Genomic DNA, 6,372 nt, shown 5'->3' with positions numbered 1-6,372 from the left:
CGTCACCTTCACCATAGCAAGCGTCACCTTCACCATAGCAAGCATCACCTTCACCATAGCAAGCATCACCTTCACCATAGCAAGCATCACCTTCACCACAGCAAGCATAGCCTTCACCACAGCAAGCGTCACCTTCACCATACCAAGCATCACCTTCACCATACCAAGCAACACCTTCACCATACCAAGCAACACCTTCATCATACCAAGCATCACCTTCACCATACCAAGCATCACCTTCACCATACCAAGCATCACCTTCACCATACCAAGCATCACCTTCACCATACCGAGCATCACCTTCACCATAGCAAGCATCACCTTCACCATAGCAAGGATCACCTCCACCACAGCAAGCATCTCCTTCACCATAGCAAGCATCAACTTCACCATATCAAGCATCACCTCCACCATAGCAAGCATCACCTCCACCATAGCAAGCATCACCTCCACCATAGCAAGCATCACCTTCACCATAGCAAGCATACCTTCACCATAGCAAGCTTCACCTTCACCATAGCAAGCATCACCTTCACCATACCAAGCATCACCTTCCCCATACCAAGCATCACCTTCACCATACCAAGCATCACCTTCACCATAGCAAGCATCACCTTCACCATAGCAAGCATCACCTTCCATACCAAGCATCACCTTCACCATACCAAGCATCACCTTCACCATAACAAGCATCAGCTTCACCATAGCAAGCATCACCTTCACCATAGCAAGCATCACCTTCACCATAGCAAGCATAACCTTCACCATAGCAAGCATCACCTTCACCATAGCAAGCGTCACCTTCACCATAGCAAGCATCACCTCCACCATAGCAAGCATCACCTCCACCATAGCAAGCATCACCTTCACCATACCAAGCATCACCTTCACCATACCAAGCATCACCTTCACCATACCAAGCATCACCTTCACCATACCAAGCATCACCTTTACCATACCAAGCATCACCTTCACCATACCAAGCATCACCTTCACCATACCAAGTATCACCTTCACCATAGCAAGCATCACCTTCACCTAGCAAGCATCACCTTCACCATAGCAAGCATCACCTTCACCATAGCAAGCATCACCTTCACCATAGCAAGCATCACCTTCACCATAGCAAGCATCACCTTCACCATAGCAAGCATCACCTTCACCACAGCAAGCATAGCCTTCACCACAGCAAGCGTCACCTTCACCATACCAAGCATCACCTTCACCATACCAAGCAACACCTTCACCATACCAAGCAACACCTTCATCATACCAAGCATCACCTTCACCATACCAAGCATCACCTTCACCATACCAAGCATCACCTTCACCATACCAAGCATCACCTTCACCATACCGAGCATCACCTTCACCATAGCAAGCATCACCTTCACCATAGCAAGGATCACCTCCACCACAGCAAGCATCTCCTTCACCATAGCAAGCATCAACTTCACCATATCAAGCATCACCTCCACCATAGCAAGTATCACCTTCACCATAGCAAGCATCACCTTCACCATAGCAAGCATCACCTTCACCATAGCAAGCATCACCTTCACCATAGCAAGCATCACCTTCACCAGAGCAAGCATCACCTTCACCATAGCAAGCATCACCTTCACCACAGCAAGCATCACCTTCACCACAGCAAGCATCACCTTCACCACAGCAAGCGTCACCTTCACCACAGCAAGTGTCACCTTCACCACAGCAAGCGTCACCTTCACCACAGCAAGCGTCACCTTCACCATAGCAAGCGTCACCTTCACCATAGCAAGCATCACCTTCACCATAGCAAGCATCACCTTCACCATAGCAAGCATCACCTTCACCACAGCAAGCATAGCCTTCACCACAGCAAGCGTCACCTTCACCATACCAAGCATCACCTTCACCATACCAAGCAACACCTTCACCATACCAAGCAACACCTTCATCATACCAAGCATCACCTTCACCATACCAAGCATCACCTTCACCATACCAAGCATCACCTTCACCATACCAAGCATCACCTTCACCATACCGAGCATCACCTTCACCATAGCAAGCATCACCTTCACCATAGCAAGGATCACCTCCACCACAGCAAGCATCTCCTTCACCATAGCAAGCATCAACTTCACCATATCAAGCATCACCTCCACCATAGCAAGCATCACCTCCACCATAGCAAGCATCACCTCCACCATAGCAAGCATCACCTTCACCATAGCAAGCATACCTTCACCATAGCAAGCTTCACCTTCACCATAGCAAGCATCACCTTCACCATACCAAGCATCACCTTCCCCATACCAAGCATCACCTTCACCATACCAAGCATCACCTTCACCATAGCAAGCATCACCTTCACCATAGCAAGCATCACCTTCCATACCAAGCATCACCTTCACCATACCAAGCATCACCTTCACCATAACAAGCATCAGCTTCACCATAGCAAGCATCACCTTCACCATAGCAAGCATCACCTTCACCATAGCAAGCATAACCTTCACCATAGCAAGCATCACCTTCACCATAGCAAGCGTCACCTTCACCATAGCAAGCATCACCTCCACCATAGCAAGCATCACCTCCACCATAGCAAGCATCACCTTCACCATACCAAGCATCACCTTCACCATACCAAGCATCACCTTCACCATACCAAGCATCACCTTCACCATACCAAGCATCACCTTTACCATACCAAGCATCACCTTCACCATACCAAGCATCACCTTCACCATACCAAGTATCACCTTCACCATAGCAAGCATCACCTTCACCTAGCAAGCATCACCTTCACCATAGCAAGCATCACCTTCACCATAGCAAGCATCACCTTCACCATAGCAAGCATCACCTTCACCATAGCAAGCATCACCTTCACCATAGCAAGCATCACCTTCACCACAGCAAGCATAGCCTTCACCACAGCAAGCGTCACCTTCACCATACCAAGCATCACCTTCACCATACCAAGCAACACCTTCACCATACCAAGCAACACCTTCATCATACCAAGCATCACCTTCACCATACCAAGCATCACCTTCACCATACCAAGCATCACCTTCACCATACCAAGCATCACCTTCACCATACCGAGCATCACCTTCACCATAGCAAGCATCACCTTCACCATAGCAAGGATCACCTCCACCACAGCAAGCATCTCCTTCACCATAGCAAGCATCAACTTCACCATATCAAGCATCACCTCCACCATAGCAAGCATCACCTCCACCATAGCAAGCATCACCTCCACCATAGCAAGCATCACCTTCACCATAGCAAGCATACCTTCACCATAGCAAGCTTCACCTTCACCATAGCAAGCATCACCTTCACCATACCAAGCATCACCTTCCCCATACCAAGCATCACCTTCACCATACCAAGCATCACCTTCACCATAGCAAGCATCACTTTCACCATAGCAAGCATCACCTTCCATACCAAGCATCACCTTCACCATACCAAGCATCACCTTCACCATAACAAGCATCAGCTTCACCATAGCAAGCATCACCTTCACCATAGCAAGCATCACCTTCACCATAGCAAGCATAACCTTCACCATAGCAAGCATCACCTTCACCATAGCAAGCGTCACCTTCACCATAGCAAGCATCACCTCCACCATAGCAAGCATCACCTCCACCATAGCAAGCATCACCTTCACCATACCAAGCATCACCTTCACCATACCAAGCATCACCTTCACCATACCAAGCATCACCTTCACCATACCAAGCATCACCTTTACCATACCAAGCATCACCTTCACCATAGCAAGCATCACCTTCACCATACCAAGCATCACCTTCACCATAGCAAGCATCACCTTCACCATACCAAGCATCACCTTCACCATACCAAGCATCACCTTCACCATAGCAAGCATCACCTTCCATACCAAGCATCACCTTCACCATAGCAAGCATCACGTTCACCATAGCAAGCATCACCTTCACCATAGCAAGCATCACCTTCACCATAGCAAGCATCACCTTCACCATAGCAAGCATCAACTTCACCATAGCAAGCATCACCTTCACCATAGCAAGCATCACCTTCACCGTACCAAGCATCACCTTCACCGTACCAAGCATCACCTTCACCGTACCAAGCATCACCTTCACCGTACCAAGCATCACCTTCACCGTACCAAGCATCACCTTCACCGTACCAAGCATCACCTTCACCGTACCAAGTATCACCTTCACCGTACCAAGTATCACCTTTACCGTACCAAGTATCACCTTCACCGTACCAAGTATCACCTTCACCGTACCAAGTATCACCTTCACCATACCAAGTATCACCTTCACCATACCAAGTATCACCTTCACCATACCAAGTATCACCTTCACCATACCAAGCATCACCTTCACCATACCAAGTATCACCTTCACCATACCAAGCATCACCTTCACCATACCAAGCATCACCTTCACCATACCAAGCATCACCTTCACCATACCAAGCATCACCTTCACCATACCAAGCATCACCTTCACCATACCAAGCATCACCTTCACCATACCAAGCATCACCTTCACCATACCAAGCATCACCTTCACCATACCAAGCATCACCTTCACCATACCAAGCAACACCTTCACCATACCAAGCAACACCTTCATCATACCAAGCATCACCTTCACCATACCAAGCATCACCTTCACCATACCAAGCATCACCTTCACCATACCAAGCATCACCTTCACCATACCAAGCATCACCTTCACCATACCAAGCATCACCTTCACCATACCAAGCATCACCTTCACCATACCGAGCATCACCTTCACCATAGCAAGCATCACCTTCACCATACCAAGCATCACCTTCACCATACCAAGCATCACCTTCACCATAGCAAGCATCACCTTCACCATAGCAAGCATCACCTTCACCATAGCAAGGATCACCTCCACCACAGCAAGCATCTCCTTCACCATAGCAAGCATCAACTTCACCATAGCAAGCATCACCTTCACCTTAGCAAGCATCACCTTCACCATTGCAAGCATCACCTTCACCATAGCAAGCATCACCTCCACCATAGCAAGCATCACCTTCACCATACCAAGCATCACCTTCACCATACCAAGTATCACCTTCACCATAGCAAGCATCACCTTCACCTAGCAAGCATCACCTTCACCATAGCAAGCATCACCTTCACCATAGCAAGCATCACCTTCACCATAGCAAGCATCACCTTCACCATAGCAAGCATCACCTTCACCATAGCAAGCATCACCTTCACCATAGCAAGCATCACCTTCACCATAGCAAGCATCACCTTCACCATAGCAAGCATCACCTTCACCATAGCAAGCACCACCTTCACCATAGCAAGCATCACCTTCACCATAGCAAGCATCACCTTCACCATAGCAAGCATCACCTTCACCATAGCAAGCATCACCTTCACCATAGCAAGCATCACCTTCACCATAGCAAGCATCACCTTCACCATAGCAAGCATCACCTTCACCATAGCAAGCATCACCTTCACCATAGCAAGCATCACCTTCACCATAGCAAGCATCACCTTCACCAGAGCAAGCATCACCTTCACCATAGCAAGCATCACCTTCACCACAGCAAGCATCACCTTCACCACAGCAAGCATCACCTTCACCACAGCAAGCGTCACCTTCACCACAGCAAGCGTCACCTTCACCACAGCAAGCGTCACCTTCACCACAGCAAGCGTCACCTTCACCATAGCAAGCGTCACCTTCACCATAGCAAGCATCACCTTCACCATAGCAAGCATCACCTTCACCATAGCAAGCATCAGCTTCACCATAGCAAGCATCACCTTCACCATAGCAAGCATCACATTCACCATAGCAAGCATCACCTTCACCATAGCAAGCATCACCTTCACCATAGCAAGCATCACCTTCACCATAGCAAGCATCACCTTCACCATAGCAAGCATCACCTTCACCATAGCAAGCATCACCTTCACCATAGCAAGCATCACCTTCACCATAGCAAGCATCACCTTCACCACAGCAAGCATCACCTTCACCGTAGCAAGCATCACCTTCACCGTAGCAAGCATTACCTTCACCACAGCAAGCATCACCTTCACCATAGCAAGCATCACCTTCACCACAGCAAGCGTCACCTTCACCACAGCAAGCGTCACCTTCACCATAGCAAGCGTCACCTTCACCATAGCAAGCACCACCTTCACCACAGCAAGCGTCACCTTCACCATAGCAAGCATCACCTTCACCATAGCAAGCATCACCTTCACCATAGCAAGCATCACCTTCACCATAGCAAGCATCACCTTCACCATAGCAAGCATCACCTTCACCATAGCAAGCATCACCTTCACCACAGCAAGCA

This window comes from Amblyomma mixtum, unplaced genomic scaffold, assembly GCF_055824585.1.
Source record: "Amblyomma mixtum isolate Tamu unplaced genomic scaffold, ASM5582458v1 scaffold_15, whole genome shotgun sequence".
NCBI classification, from domain to species: domain Eukaryota; kingdom Metazoa; phylum Arthropoda; class Arachnida; order Ixodida; family Ixodidae; genus Amblyomma; species Amblyomma mixtum.
This window is presented reverse-complemented; position numbering follows the sequence as displayed.